We start from the raw sequence: 13,637 nt of genomic DNA on the forward strand, positions 1-13,637 counted from the left end.
CTCCCCGCTGCCGACCGAGGGGTGCGGAGTCTGGCGTGGAGGAGTCGCCGCCGTCGCTACCGTAGCTTCCATCGCCATTGCCGTTCGCTATGGCAGGTGAGCTTGTCCTCCTCCTCCTCCTCCTCCTCCTCCTGCCGCGCTGAGGCAGCAGCCCGGCGGGCGCCTCCCCCATGGCGCCGTCCCCTCAGCCGCGCTCCGCCGCCCGCTGTCACCTCCATGCGCTGCCCTCCGTCTCCTCTCCCCCTCAGCCGTACCCTCTCCTCCTGCCGCCTACCCGGGAGCCTCCACCATGTTGCGGGGCTGCGCCTCACCTTGGCCTGGCGGCTGCTGTGCCATCCGCGTTCCCTTTTTCTCTTTCTTTTTTAAACCCCTCCATGTTCTCACTCCTCCAAGCCGGGGAGGGGGGGGGGGGTACCCTGCGGAGGGGCTGCTTGAGGTGGGCACCTGCGGCCGCAGCCACCTGCCGGGGTGTGGGTACGGCCGTGGGTGTGGATGTAATTTCTGCGGAGATCGTCGGGTCAGGCGTCTTCTTTATTTATTTATTTATTTAATTAATTTTTAAAATTATTTCATTATTGGAAACAAAATGGGTGGCAGAGCCTTCAGCTCGAAAATGGGGTGAAGCAGTGCAGGTTATTCCCACCCCACCCCCATCTGTCTGATCCCATTCTCATGATGTGATTTGAGGGTTTTATTTTAGCGTTATTATTATTTTAAATGGTTGGGGCTTGTGGGCTGTGTGTTGTTTCCTGTGCAGCTCGAGGCATTTTATATTTCTATTATCTATTCCTGTTTCAGTCTGTGAGCCCTGCTCAGCATCGTGCACAGTTCCCTTTTGTCTTAAGGTGTGTTTTGGTGGAGCTCAGCGATGCAGGCGGTACAGAATGCCCTGACAAAAAACCTTGTTGATGAACCTCTGATTGGGTTTCATTACCTAACGGGTAATGCCTCAATACCTGCATTGTGCCTTTCTGTCGTTAGTGGGTTTGTCATAAAGGATGAGCGTGTAGGCAGGGAGATGCCTGTCCCTTCATTTTGAAGCATCGTTGTCATTTTGTAGGCTCAGAGGATGGCTCGGCTTTGGGGGTTTGCTCTTTTCCATGCCCAGGCTTTGGGAGGGTCTCCTGTTCCCAAATCCCCTCTGTAGATGGGTGAGTGGGGCTGAACCCTGAAGGGAGCCAGCTGCCACCAGAGCCCATAGAAAATTCTGGCAGGAAAGAAGAAAAATCCCCAGACATATTTAAGACAAGGTGAAGATCTTTGTGATCATTTTGTACGTCTTATTGCCTGCTCATACCTCTCGGTATGAGTTCAGTGCCAAGTAAATGCGTGACTTGCTGTTGAACTTGACCACTTAAATTAGAAATAATGCTCTCTTCTCATGTGGAGCTTAACACATCTGTATATCCCCCCCTGCATCATTGTGTTGCCTTACTTGAGTGAGCTTTAAATCACCCAGTTTAAGCTTAAAATAGGAGCTGTTTTGGTTAGTGGTTTTGCTGGCACCTGGAGTTTGATGCAGGCTGGAAAACCAAGTGGAGAAGTGAAACAAATGCTGGAGCAGTCTGTTGGAGTGTTGCACCCTGCCAGAGCAAGACACTAGAGCTGCACACCTTAATCTGCTGGGTGATTTCATTAGAGGTAAGGGATTATTGCAGCAAGTAGCTCAGATTAGTAAAGTGTAAAACAATCCTGGAGATATGTAGAACAATTGGATTTGTAGTTGATGAGCTTTTGCAACTCTACTCCCAGGTTCAAGTCGCGATCTATATAGCTTGAAATTATAGCAGTGTTAACTGGGAGTTGCACTGGAACAAATTCAACCTTGGGTTAGCTGTGAGGTTAAACAACCCCTGAGATTTTTATCGCAGATTTAAACAAGCCCTTGGCTTTAGGAAAGATGCAAATTGGAGTTGAAAATGTCTTGTCAGAGCCCTGGGGATAAGGGAAGGAGCTGGGGTGGGTTGGGTTCCACCTGTTCCTTAACATGCCAAGTTCTTCAGGTTTAAAATCCATCCCAATCTGTCGCTTGTCTTTAAACCCCACACTCAGCTAGGCTGAGGCTTGGTGCATGTTTTCTCAAAGGCATTGGCCCTCACATCGAGTAGATGCAAAGAGCTGGATGGAAATGATGTTCTCTCAGTGCCTTTTCTGCGTCCTCAATGCAGAAACAAACCAGCTTTACACAAAGCAGGATAATTTGGGCTGCAAGTTGGTCAACGTTTCTGTGATTTTTATTTATTTATTTTTTTTTAAAGCAAACCCTATCCAGCTGCTAGTATGAGATTTTACATCTTCTGCACTTGAAACTAACAGGGAGTTGAATTCCAGGAGAGAAATAAGAATCGTGTTTTTGTTGGTGTTGCTGGGCTGGAGACTGTTTTCTTCAGGAGGAGTTGAAGATACTGGCAGTATTTGAGGAGGTGGGGAAACCAATCCTAACAGAACGTGATATGACTGTGGGTTTTCCCCGTATTTGTTTCAAGTCTTAGTAGATGATGCTGTGTTTGTGTGCAGTACTGCTTCCCAGTTTGAAAATAAGACCGGTTGGGTTTTCATTCTTTGAGTCTGTTTGTATGCTGGGTTTTTTTTCCTGTTATGTCCCGAAGTATTAATTAACTTCCTCAGTAGCATGGGATTTCTTACTGTGCTGGGGAACGGGGCTTAGTGGGGTGCTCCCTAGGCTGCTCAGAGCAACCCGAGGGCAGCTTTATCCATCTTTAGTAAGGATTCCTGAGGAAGTGGCTGCTAAACTGCACTAATGGGCCAGTCTGAACTGCTGCAGTTGAACTCTACTGATCCCTGTGTGTACAAAGGGAAGGAAGGCAGTACACCCTTGTGAGCTGTTCCACTTAAATGCTGTGTCCTATGCAAGGTGCCTTTAGAAGGTTTTATTCTACTGCAGATGTTCCTTTCGGTATCTTTGTGTGAACCACGTACAAAAATCAGTTAGAAAACCCAAGACCGAACAGATTCTCTGGAGCCATTTTCTCCATAGATTTATCTTACTTTCAAACACTCCTTTGGACGTTTATGGTGGGAAGGGAAAATGCAGATGGCTGCACAAAACGTTTTGTCTGCCATTGATGATGATGGTTCATGTATTGCCGAAGAATTTATTTGTATCAAGTGCTCTTATTTATGGAGCCTTAGTGGTCATGAAACGGCCTGGCTGCAGTTACAGCGTGGTTTATTTGACTTGAAAGCTGCAGGAAGAAAATATTGACGGTTGGGATGAGTAAAGAGATGTGCAGCATGATGGAGCCTAAGGCAGCATTAAAATAAATCATTGAAAATGAAAGCTATTTGCCATGTTCCCGAGCTGTTCCCAGGGGTGGGTTGCATTAAGACATTGTGCTAACTTCATGATGCTGCACGTCGTGCTTCTGTCAGTTCTGGGGAGTGTGTTTCTTATGCTCATAAGAAAGTGTTATGGCTAAATGTTTCTAGCTGCTAGAAGTGGTCTTATGACAATCGAGTTAAAGGAAGAAAAGTCTGATGATAGGTTATGGAAAGGAAGTGTCTGCTATCTGCGTGCTCTTCAGTTAGGGAGGGATTTTAATTGGGAATTTCTTGTGTTGGTAAATGGCTGTGAAAGGAGAAGTGGTACCTCCTTAGGAAAGGGTTGGGCTGTTGACACATCGCTGGTGGGGAAAGGAAGGAAGAGGGAAGAGGGGTCCATATATTATACCTTGCACTTGACATTACAATTTGAAGCTTCCCTTTCCAAACATAGCATTAGGAATGCATACAGCATCACAAATACCCTGTGCATAGTAACATGCTGTGCACATCCCTTGTTCTTCTAATCCAACATGCTTTGGGAGGTTAGATATTGACCAACAGTTCTTCAGTGCTGGATGTTGCCTTCAGTCCAGGAAGTACCAATTCTCTGTCACGTGCACCTCAGCGTGATGGCATGGTGGAATTTTCTCTTGTGCACTGTAGAGACCACTGTATCTTTCTCCTTTGAATGAGAGATGCTTTGATCTTGTACTTACGTCAGCAAAATGCCAGAGGAGATGAGTTCTGTCTGAGGGTTGTATTTTTGAGCTGTGTCTGAGGGTTGTATTTTTAGGAGCAGATTTGTCCGCTTGTCATTGTGTTGGAGGAGCTGTAAGTAACAGCGTGGTACCTGTAAGTGTGTTGAACTTTTAGGGGCTGTGACAGCAATACCAGAGTTCATTTATATGTGTGCATACATCTATACAATAATCACATGTGGATTTAACCAATGCTTGCTTGCTGTGCCCCTTGTGACTAAAGAGACAATGCTAACTTTGTACCATTTCCTGTAGGTTGAAGTTGCTTGAAGTATGGCCTTGAATGAGTATAAATGGTGAAGGAGTAATTGATTCACCATGGCGATGGTTTTTAAATGGAATGACTCATGGGACAGATATCAAATGCCTGCATGTCCCCCAAAGTTCTTGTCTTAATTTCTTTTGAATGACTCATGGGACAGATATCAAATGGCTGCATGTCCCCCAAAGTTCTTGTCTGCGTTTCTTTTCACATCAAATTATTGCAGCGCTTGTGTCATATGAACAGTTGGCTGAAGCATTTTGAGAATGCGCTGTAGACAGGAATGCTGTCATAGCAGGGAAGTAAAAAAGCAACTTGAAGGGGTTTCTGTGCACTTAGATTCCTAGGCATTAGCCTTGTACGTGGATGCTTTGAGTAAGTTAGGGCTCTAAAAGTAGGAACGTATTTTAATTGGGTTTACCCTTAATTGTTGCATGGCCATGAAATCACAGCCTGGGGCAATGTTTTAGTGGCATGCTGGCTGTTAGTATGCTTGTAAGGTTATAAAAGTTAAGAGAATAAAGGACAGTTTGGGAAATTTAAGAAGGTATCCGAAGCAGTCACTCTTAGCTGTGTTTATATGATGGGGTGGTTGATGTGCTGGGAGTTTGCTCCCAACTTTCAGTGCTCTGGAATTCCTTGAGAGGAAGATGCTCCCTAATGCAGATCTCTGACTTCTTGCTTTTGCTCTTAAGTATATCTGTCCTGGGTATTTGTGGTTTTCTGTACAAAAAGCAATGATTTTAAGGGCTTCTATGTTCTGGCCTCTTGCCTTGCACTTCACTATATGGGTTAGTGTTTCTGTTTTGTTGTGCTTGTGTATATATATTCTCATCAGTATTCAGAGTCATATAGATTACTTAAGGAAAATAAAATGTGTTTATTTGCCTGCCTTGTGATAAAATGACTGTGTCTGAATGTGTGGCAGGAAAACCTGAGTTCTGCTATTTACTCCATGTATTACTGTAGATTGCTGTATTCAGGGCCTTGCCGTACCTGAACAAGGAAAGCACACTCTTGTTTTTGCATATATTAAGGAAAATTAGGGTACGTTGAAGCACCAGATGGAGTATTTTTTATTTTTTTAATGCAAAATGAATTGTTTCTGCAAGTTGACATGGATGTTCCTGATTCCAGAAGCATTTGCTTGAGTGTGCTTCAGCAGATCAGAGTTTTTGATAAAGGTTTAAAGAGCACTGATTTCTCTCAAGTGCTTTATTGTGTGTGTGTGCCAAACCCAAGGAGCAGTCGGGATCCAAGCTGACAAAAAGATAATAATGTAATAAAACTGGAGCTCCAGGTCCCTGCTTTTTAGAGCCATGAGGCAGAGCTGTGTTGTTCTCATGCTGTTCTGTGTCCTTCATGTAGAGGAACAGCAATAGGTATCCATTATTTGATGGTCCTGAAAGTGTACATTTGCATCGGTATCATTTGATTTTGTGTGTGAAATACCATGAGTTGATGCTGAGCATAATAGTTATTATCAACGTAATAGTTATTATCAGTGTAATGTTACAGGGCTGTGCTCTGTTGTACTCAGACTGTTAGGCACTTGTTGCTTATACGTGGTTTATTTTGGCTTACTTTTAGATGCTTTTAAAACCCAAAAGAATATCGGAGGGGGTTGAGATGGCTATTTAAAAAGAATAGAAAATAAAAAGCTAAGTGTTCTCTTCTTCTTATAGTAAAATAGTGTATCAGTTTACTTGCTCTATTTATTTGTTCTGGCTGGAAAGTCAAGAATGAATGAGTTCTATCTGGAAGGAGCAATATGAATGAGAGCTGCTCAGTTTGCAGCATACTGGCTTAAGAGCACAGAAGATCTTTCTTGATGTGAGATATAACCTCTGGTGCTGTGTGCCCGTCCTGTTGCACTCCCCTGGACCTCTAGCCACACACTGAGGTGTGAACTCTGAGTCAGGCTTTCCAGTGAGCTGATGTTTCCATTGCCTGTCTTGTTTGCAGATATCAGGAGAAGAGGATGGAACCTGAGTTCTTGCTGACATGCTGTGTGAGCCCTTCTCATAAAGACACGGAACTGAAGAGCTCTTTCTGCAAAAGGGAAGGAGCTCCTGTAATTTTGAGCTCTTCTAAATATCCATTGCTAATGAGCCTTCCTCTTTGGAAGGGATCAAAAATGTTCAGTGCTTTTCATGAAGATGTCTAATAAGGCACAATCGAATTGAGCAAAGCTGTCAGTTAAGCTTCCTGTTGAGTTTCTTGGTATAAATGAGCTTAAACCCCAGGGATTATCAGGCCTTGCCCCTTGGCTGTTCTACTTTGGTGAGGATGTCATGGTCAGCGTTAGCCCACGTTAGAATCTTGCCCAGATGTAGCACTGCTTGCTTCCTAAACCTGCAGCAAGGAGTGTGTTAAGGATCCGTGTCTAATTGGTGTTATTGTTCTGGAGGCTGTTGTGACAGATAACGTGTTGTTGAATGGCAGGTAATAGGTTTATTATGGAGAGAGCACAGCATGTGGGTATCTTCAAAGGAGACTTTATCTGTATTGGTCTTTTCTCCTCTTAATTATTCAAATGGGAAATGTTGTTTAAGGGCAAAATGTATGACTAAATGATATTACTCCAAATAGCAGTTCTCTAAGTATTGCCAATTAAGTAAGAATTATTGTGACTTTTTTCAAGTAGTGCTATATAGACATCTGCAAAAAAGCCCTGAAAATGCAGAAAGCAGGAAGGTGAAACATTGAAATCACAGTACACTTGCTAAAAAAGTGGTCTTTGACAGCAGAACAATGCTGAAGAAATATTCCATTAAACACTGCCAAAATCCACCTCTGTTTACAAGGGTGGATAGTGATAGGACCAGGGGGAATGGTTTCAAACTGAGACAGGGGAGGTTTAGGTTGGATATTAGGAGGAAGTTTTTCACCCAGAGGGTGGTGACGCATTGGAACAGGTTGCCCAAGGAGGTTGTGGATGCCCCATCCATTCAAGGCCAGGCTGGATATGTCTCTGGGCAGCCTGGTCTGCGGGTTGGCGACCCTGCACATAGCAGAGGGTTGGAACTGATGATCATTGTGGTCCTTTTCAAGCCAGGCCATTCTATGATTCTATTAAAATACTTTTCAGAACAGGCATGTCTTGCCGGGAAAAGAAAATCTTTCAATAAGCTGTAATTGGCATGAATACTGTTGTAAGTTACGCGAACGCTGTCAGAATCTTACGTCTTTTTGCTCTTTATCTCAATGATCAGTATGGTATTACATGGGCTGTCTGCCTCCTATCCTGTCTACTGAAGAAGAATTCGTGCGGATATTTAATACACTCCATACGTTAGTGCATCATTAATTACCTGCTTACGTATGGAGAGTAATATTCACATCTCTTGGGCTGAGTTCAACCCTGTGTCTCTCCATGGTAACATGCAGGTTAGATGTTCCAACAGGTCCTGTTACCTCCACTCTCTGCCAGTTGTCCCTGTGGGGTTGGAAGACTGTGGTGGTGATGCATGCTGACGGCTCAAGCAGCAAGCACAGCTGACATGTGCACGCTGAGAAGGAAGTAGGTTGTGACTGCTGACCATGTAGGCACTTTCACCCCGATCTGCCTGAAAGATGAGATGGGGAAGTTAACCAGCAGGTCTGGTTAAACATGAGCCTGTCTGTATAAACACTTCCAGGCTTGTTGTGAAATTAATAAATTAGTAATTGGTGTGGGAATCAAGTGCAGGGTTGCATGCAGTTGTTTAGTGTGTGGGCAGGGAATAAGTGCTGGTGTTAACTTAAAAATCGTTAATGGCTGTAATGACTTGATTTATCCCTGTGGTCTAGCTGTGGCAAACCAAGCTGTGCTTCAACACCAGTACTCACAGGACCATCACTTGGTCAGCTGTTGCTGATACAAAAATCTCTGTACCAATGGCTATCAGCTTCACCCTTGCCTTCAGTCTGTTCTAGCAGAAAGAAATTCTCTTCTGGGATCAAGAACTCTGAATCTCAGTGCAACAACAACTGCCTTCTGGAAAGGTGTTGGGGTAGATGTCAAAATTGTGCCTGCAGCAGTCACTGGTTTGAAGCCAGAATGCAGTTGCCCTGAAGAGCAGAGTGTGCTGTGCTGGGTTACCCCAGTTACTGAGTTACCCCAGTAAAAGCAGCCTGCACAAAAGCGCACAAAGAATCATGTTGTCTCTCCTCTCAGCGCTTGGATACTTGGAAACATTTCCTCTGCAAGTGGTATAAATTTGCTGATCATTCCCAGGAAAGATTTCTTGAAATAATCCTGAAGGAATGAAAGGTCACTGAGCAAAGAGGGCATAACTCTCCCAGCTGGATAATTAAAAAGAAAATTAAAAAGTGTGCTAAGTTTGAGATTGACTTGTGGCCATGCTTTGAAGATTAAAAGGGCTTTTTCATTTCAGATGGAGGAGGCTGGGATTGATGGGAAGGGGGAGTTGTGGCTGCCTGAGCAGTTGGGCAGTGCTGCGAAGCTGTGTTTGCCATTTGCTTATTGAACTGTGAATGGGAAACAAGGATTGCTGAACAAAGTGTGGCTATCTGCTTTCCTCCCTCCTTTACAACATTTAATTTTGCAGCTGTAGATTTCAACCTGCCTGGTCACTCTTTAATGCAGGTGGATATCTGAGCAAACAGTGTATTGAATTCAAAGCTGTGAGGATGTTTTTTGTATAAACATGTTTTGCCTTTAGAAAATGAAAATAACAGCAACTTCAGCTAAAGGATGGAACTTTCCATGTTCTTTGCATAGCCTGTTACCATATCAATCTGCTATTTTTTTCCTCTGAGATGATGTAGAGTGCACTTCTGAAACTCTTTACAGTCAAAAAATAAGGTAGATAAACTAAAATGTGTGCATGCTGCCTAAATGGTAACAGCAAAATAATGCCAGAGGTGACAAAACTGCATCTTCAGTGGGAACAGCCAACAGGCGTTGCAGATCCAGATTTGCATATCCATTTTGTGGTCTGCAGCATTGGGCACGTTGGAACTGCTGGGCTGATGGTGGGTTAAGTTTTGGCTTATTGGGTCCCTGAGCTGGTTGGGTTAGTTGTGTGTAGTTCCCTTGGCTGAGTTACTGCACATTGAGCTGGGCTGGATGCTGTCTTTAAGCACGTGGTGATGTTGACAGTGCTTCCCTGGGCACCTGGGAACGTTGTAATGGTGCTTGACGGTGGCATCCAGCAGCCTCCCTCAATGCTGTACTGACTAATGAATTGGTTTTACCTTTGTCAGGCCTCAAAGAAAAGTGATTTGAGCTTGGGCTGCTAATTGCAAATGTACCTGGGGGTCCAGGAGAGACGTAGGTGGCTGGTTTAGTTTATGGACCGGTGAATATAGTAGCAGGTCACAGAAATCATGTTCCTTAGTCATTAATTTTTGGAGCACGTTTAGAGTATATGGCTTTGGCTTCACTCCTCATCTGTTCTTACTTGACAGTGATTTCTTGTTTCTTGAACAAAAATCAACCCTAGGCATTTTTAAAGGCACTTCCATCTGATAATTAATTTCTGTGTAGATGAACCATAGCTCTGCCTTGAATGACTTCTCAGACCCTAGAATTTAAAAAACACTGTGATTGCAGAAAAAGCTGTGAGAAACACAATAACACAGCCTGTAACTGAATGCAGGGTTTAAAAAGGAAAAAAAAAAAACATATGAAGTGGATGTGTTTATTATATGTCATGCTGTTGTCTTGTGTATTCTGTACTTACATCATCTAGGAGTTCGCTGGTGTTAAAGACTGCTTATTTGTTAGGACTTTGGTAGGAAGAACACTCACTGAGCCCTCATTTGGCCATCATTACCGTGGCATTCTTCACTTCACCCCCTCCTTTTTCAACAGGATTTTCTTGCAAAGGCAATGTCTCTTTCAGACTGTTGCTCTGCAAAGGGTGCATTCCAGCAGCTGAGTATTGTGCAGCACCTGCTGGGCTGGAATGGGCTTCTTTTTTTCCTTCCTTGTTTTAATAAGCTGTGGAACAGAGAACCTCTTCTTAACAGTTTTGCAGTGATTGTATTGGATTTGCCTGTTATGTTGTTTGTTTTTCTTGTTATTACCTGGCAATATCTGAAGGTTCGAAGGAATGATTTGGTTAGCAGGTGCTTGTGGTCACTGGGTCATGTTATTATTGAGTTCAGTCGTAGGAGTCCATCACTGTGCTCCATCCTTGACCACAAGAGACACTTTTCAGTACAGAAGAAACAGGTGCCTTCAAAAAAGAATTTTGTCCTAAATCTGAGTGCTGCAAAATCATCCTCAAAATAAATACTTCAGGCTCAGAATGTTGCCTGCAAATTGTCAGCTCACCAATGTGTGTCTACCAGAAGGCATTTGTAACTCAACTATGGCTCTCTGAAGTATTTGTTTTATGCTTAAACTGAGCGCTGTATAACTGGGAAGGAGGCACAAAATTGGATTTTATTACAATAATCAGAAGTGAACTCCTCCGAGGAGTAACATCCTCAAGCAAGAGAGGTGCTTCTGTCAGCTCAAGCTTCAAATATTAAGCAGGGCATAAAAATGATGACTGGTTATGCAGGATCATTACGACAGTCTGCTTCCTGCATAGAGAAGTGGAAGATAAATTGTTGGCTGTGATTTCACTTCCATCAATAAAATGCAACAACACATAAAGCTTCCCAGAGGGTTTGAATTACAGTAAGTAAAACGCACCTCTGACACGCTTCTTGCTTGCGTAAGACAGGCTTAGTGGGGCAGCTGAAAAGAGAGCCAGCTGATCTTGGAGGTTCTTCCTCTTCCAAACTGATCCAGAAGATGAAGGCTGCTGTGCTATGGCAATAAATCCCCCATTTCTGTTCTCACCGGTTCATTCCCTCCTGTCCTTTGCCTTATTACAGTGTTTGAAAATGCACTGTATAATATCGTGCTGTCTTGAAGTGGTAGTTGTAAGATTAAATCATGAATTAACATTCATTTCAAGCGTAGCAGTGATTAAGTACCTATTCACTGCAAGCAATTTCATGCAAACAACGGGCAATTAGCTCTGTCCAGTGGATGGGGGAAGCTGGGCTTGGAGTGAAGGCCTCCAGGCTAGCAGGTAGTTTGTTTGAACTAAATTATGGAGTATAAATACTAAGTAGCCAGAAACAAATCTTTGTAATGATGAAATTGTCCACTACCTGATGATGAACTTTGAACCGATTAGCCTTAATGGTAAGGTAAATACACAAGTCTTGGTTAATTGAATACTTAACTAATGTTACTGGCATTGAACTCAATTATACTTTGAACTTTGACATCCAGGGCAAGCAGCATTTGAGTTCCTGGTTGTTGTTTTATTTTTTTTTTAATGCAACTATTTAAGAGAAATAATTGTGGACATTAGAGATTAGGAGTCATTGGGCATGAAAAGTCAAAAAGCAAATATCTTGTTTGTTTTTCCAAAACTTACTTTTTTTTTTTTGCCATCAAATGGAGTCATAGAATATGATGGGAAGAAACCCATAAGGAGCACAGATTCCAACTCATGCTCTCTGTAAGCACACCAAATATCTTGAAGCTGAAATAAATTCCATCATACTCCTCCAAAGTATGAACGACCTTATAGGCTGTCTGTGGACCTATTGTACAGCTATTGTTTTCTGGTCGTAAAACATCAGATACGGAGATGCTCGCATTAGGGACTGCTTGCATTGGAGACTGTGAGCTTTCTCTTCACTGGACTTAGCAAATGTTTTGGGTTTTGTGGGTCAACTTTGCCACAGATGTTGGGAATCGAAAGCCAAGAGTCAAGGAAAGAAGCTAAGAATTGGAAAGTGAGCAAATGGAGGAGGGAACCTTTCGGCATCTCTTTCCAGTGGAGACTATTTTTATATACACACATACTGCCCACATTTATCATTGGATATAATTGACTTTCTTTCATGAGTTCTTAATAAATGATGAATAAGAAGTAATGCATGTAATAAGAATCAAACGTGCTCTATTCAGTGGTTCATCCTATGATGGAGGAACAAGCACGCGTCAGTGCCTGCTGTGCTGATGTTCCAATGAAGCAAGTTCTGTGACAAACTTTGCTAATTGCACAGTGCTTCCTCTGATCCTTAGGAGAAGGGAGCTAGATGGCGCCCTCGGCCTGCCTTTGCCTGCTCAACTTTGGGTTCAAAAGGTGTATTTCAGGTGAAACATGGGCAGCGTCCCACAGCTGAGTGCTACTTTCTGGAGGCCTGTTTAAATGGTTATGGCGTTGGTGGTAGAAGAAGTGATGGTGGCTTGTTAACACCGCAGTCTTCCTGGAGAGGTTGCTGCTTTTCCCTCACACAGAGACAAGGTTTGGACTTAGGACATGACAAATACAAAGTGCCTCCTGGAGGGGTTGTAATGCCATGCATCTACATGGGACACTTCAGGGAGTGGGGAATGGTGTTTACAGCAAGCAAAGGGGATGTGGTTGCAGGAGAAGGACCCTTAAGATTAAGTGCCATCCTCATCCAGAAATAGAGGTAGGTCAGGGAGATGAGGACAAACTGTACGTTATTAATGGTGTTTTGTTGTTTTAAGTCTCTCCTATTCCTGTCTCTCTTACCATCTCAGGCTCTGAGCATTTCTCTGATACAGCTGTTCCATCAGTAAAGTGAAGGAGCCCAGCACGGGGTACATTCTGTGCTCTTGCTGAGACTGTATATTGCTAGACCTTGTGTTATGGAGCAGAGCTTTTGGATCTGGGAACTGTTGAAAACTGGCTAATTGCTAATAAAAATATTTCCTTGCGAGTTGCACAACTGAGGGTTATGGAAATGCTAATTTGTTCATCACTGAGACGGGAGGAGAAAATTCCCTATCCTGATTACAGCTGCTGGAGTCTAGCATGTAAATATTTATGCATTTTGATTTTGAGGGCCCTGGCTGGGTTATGCAAAGCTCTTAAACCTCCACACACAGTTCTTATATGTGCTCTCTGCCGTTACTCAGGATATTGTCTATTTTCCCTTCCCTCACTTTTATAACTGTGGCGGAGGCATGTAGTAACAATTTATGGCCATGTGGTGTCTTCCTGCATTTCAGCATTGTGTAATGTGCAGAGATGTTGATTGGGCAAAGTACAGTTATACAATGTTGTGAGCCCAACCAGATTATAAAAGTCTGATGCCTGCATCCTTTCAGGCTGTGGCTTGCAGCTTGGGCTGTTGCTCTGAGCACGAACTGGAAGAGACGCCGTGGAGGAGCTGCCTGAGACAATCTCCAGAAGTGAGCCTGGTGGTAAGGGCTTCTCTGAGTCCAAACGTTCATAGGGATGGTTACAAAAGCTCAGTGCTGTAGTGTAGACGTGATCATAAATGAGATAACTTAAACTTGACCACTTCAAGTTTTCTATAGCTTAAGTTTCAATGTA

General features: G+C 43.4%; 1 protein-coding gene across 7 annotated transcripts in view; it reads left to right on the forward strand.

Moving 5' to 3' along the window:
• The first annotated feature begins 12 nt into the window (after positions 1-12).
• SLC23A2 (solute carrier family 23 member 2) overlaps positions 13-13,637 on the forward strand; it is a 54,167-nt gene continuing 40,542 nt past the window's right edge. For 5 of the 7 annotated variants that reach the window (XM_046903359.1, XM_046903358.1, XM_015297306.4 and 2 more), the window contains exons 1-2: positions 13-96; positions 13,409-13,504. The gene's annotated coding sequence lies outside the window, so the exon portion shown is untranslated. The remainder of the gene's footprint in view (positions 97-13,408; positions 13,505-13,637) is intronic. The other 2 variants (XM_015297310.4, XM_015297305.4) reach the window with 1 other exon arrangement.

The sequence above is a fragment of the Gallus gallus genome, chromosome 22, assembly GCF_016699485.2.
Source record: "Gallus gallus isolate bGalGal1 chromosome 22, bGalGal1.mat.broiler.GRCg7b, whole genome shotgun sequence".
NCBI classification, from domain to species: Eukaryota; Metazoa; Chordata; class Aves; order Galliformes; family Phasianidae; genus Gallus; species Gallus gallus.